Raw genomic sequence first — 2,917 nt, forward strand, 5'->3', positions numbered from 1 at the left:
GTGCTCACTGGAGAAAGAGAGAGAAAGAAAGAGAAGAGAGAAATCACTCCCTGGGTGGGTAGTGAGAAGACAGCCATGCCATAATCCCTTCTCCTCCACTTTCCTCTCGGGGTTTGGAGCACACACACACACACACACACACACACACACACACAACATATCTTTCAAGCCTCCAGGCCCAGGACTTGACCTGTATAGTTGGCCATGTGAAATCCAGCTACCTTAACTTCCACTCCACCTGCTGGCTCCTATGTTATTCTTGATTTACTTAAAATTTTCTTATAGCCCAGTCTCTGTGGCACAGTAAGAAGTTTACTAGACTGTGGAGCTGGAAGCCAAATATCAACCACAGCAGGAGTCCCTGGCCTAGTCAGCCTGAAAATACGCTGGGCATACATGGGATCTTGGGCTGGAGGACAGGAGGAAGGTGAGTGTGGCATGACTAAGCTCTGGGGCAGGTGCTTTCCTCCTCTTCAGTGCCTGCTCAAATGTCAAGCAGTCTGAACCACCTGACTTGATAACATTCACCGCAACAATCCATACTCAATGTATTTGCTTAGCTCTCTTGAACTTGAGGTAGAGTCACTGCAATGTAATTAAAGCAGGAAGCCTGGGGCCAGCAGGTGGCATGATGGTTAAGGTGCTGGATTCTGACATGGCTGACGGCAGTTCAGGTCCCAGACCTGGCAGCTTCATGCTGGATGTGTGTGCATGCACTCAAAATCCTGAGAGAAGAATGGAGAAGAGACTGAGGCATGGCCATCCCATATGATCCAGAAATCCCACTACAAGCACAAAGCCAAAGGAAATTAGTATGTGGTAGATATATCTGCACTCCCATGTTCACTGCAACACTTCACAATAGCCAAGTCATGGAATCAGTAAGTGGCTAGAGGAGAGAAAATACGTTTTGTATGTATGTGTTCACTCATGCACACACACACACACACACACAATGGATACTACTGGGTTGTTGGAAAAGTCATGACATATTTTTCCAACTACCCAATCTTAATGCATTAAAAAGAATAAAATTCTGTCAGTCAAGGCAACTTGGAAGAGCCTGAAGTGCCTTATTTTACATGAAATAAGCCAGACACAAAAAGAAAAATCACATGTTCTCACTTCCATGCAGAAATTTAAGAAGTTGTTTTCATAGAAGTGGAGAATAGAACAGTGATTACTAGAGGCTGGGGAGGGTAATGATAAATGTTTAAGATGACACATATGCTAATTAACCCCATTTGATCATTATGCATGCATTCACATACTGAAAAATTCCATTGTATCTCATAAATATGTACAATTACTAGGTGTCAATAAAATAATTTAAAAAGGCAATCACTAAAATAAGGGGGAAAGAACCTAATTACAAGATGAACTATATTTGTAGGTAAAATTCAGTATTATGAAGGTATCCTTTTTCCCTAACAAACCCTATAAATTTGATTTAAGCACAATTAAAATCTCAGTGGATCTTTCATGACATTAACAAGAACAGTCATTAGGGATTGCCCTAACAAATATCTAGAGCAATGGAAGTGTTGGAGGTATTTTCAGGAGGAAAAAATAAAGGATGAAACGTAGCCTCTAAGATGGGAAGAAAGAAAGACTGACATGTCTAGATGTCAGTGAGATCAACAATTTTATGTCTTTGTGAGGTTAAGAACTACTGCAGTGGGCTACTTTAGCAGGCAAGCTAGGATGACTGGAAACTGGTCAGTGTGGGACTTTTACGGTTAAAAGGCAATGCCATTTCTGCCAATAGTAAGTCCAGAACTGACCAAAAGGAGTGGGTGTCTGATATGAAGTAAAAAAAAAAAAGTAATTGGTATTTTGATTATAGAACTGAGAGCTCCTCTACTTGTTAGATGCTATAGTTTTCTAGAATTAAGGCATGATCTAATGGTTTAAAACAAAAAGATACTAGAGGCAGTGATAACATAGTCACTGAAGGAAAGGATACGAACAGGAACCCAGAAGATGAAAATAAGATATACAGGGGACCAGCAGATGGTGTAATGGTTACATTGCTGGACTCCCGCATGGCCAATCCACAATTAGGGTTGGGGATCCGGTGACTTCAAACTCACACTGGATGCTTTTGTGTGTGTTTGTGTGCCCAAAATCCTGAGAGAGAATGGAGGAGAGAAAATATTGAGGATAGCAATCCCCCCTGGTGGGTGATTTCTTGCTTTCTGTCTCTCTATCTCTCCAGCAAGCACACTCACTCTATAGCAAAAATCTCTCTTTAAAAAAAAAAAAAAGGAGGGACCAGCAGTTAGCATAATGGCTATGTCACTGGATTCCCATGTAGTCCACCATGGTTCGAGTCCCGAACCCGGTAGCTTAAAACTCATGCCGGGTGCGTGTGCGTGTGTGCCCCAGATCCCGAGAGGAGAATGGAGGAGAAGGGACTGTGGCATGGCCATCCCCCCTGGGGGGTGATTTCTGTCTCTCTGTCTCTGTCTTTCTGGTGAGTACACACACCCTATAGCAAAAACCTCTCCAAAAATAAATAAATAAAAGGAAAATAAGGCATATGGGAGGGTGGTATAGCTCATTAGTATGAGCTTCAGAATAGCACACAGTTCTGCAAAAGGGAAGGGAGGACTGCTCTTCAAGCAACAGTGAAGGGCAGCAAGGCCATACATACACACACACACATAACCTATATTCACCTGTATTTAGTGTTATGAAGATGTCCATTTTCCTTAACAAATCCTGTAAGTTCAATTTAAGCTCAATTAAAATACTTATGTAAATATATAAATAAACACAGAAGAGGGAGGGTAAGAGAAGGAGATAGGTAGATTTTGATTCAGGTCAGGATTTCTCAGCAGAGCACTCTTGACCTTTTTTTTTTTTTTTTTTTTTTCCTTAACTTTAACACTTTTTTTCCTTTGTTTAAATTTTT

This window comes from Tupaia chinensis, unplaced genomic scaffold (genome assembly GCF_000334495.1).
Source record: "Tupaia chinensis unplaced genomic scaffold, TupChi_1.0 Scaffold000119_2, whole genome shotgun sequence".
NCBI lineage: Eukaryota > Metazoa > Chordata > Mammalia > Scandentia > Tupaiidae > Tupaia > Tupaia belangeri.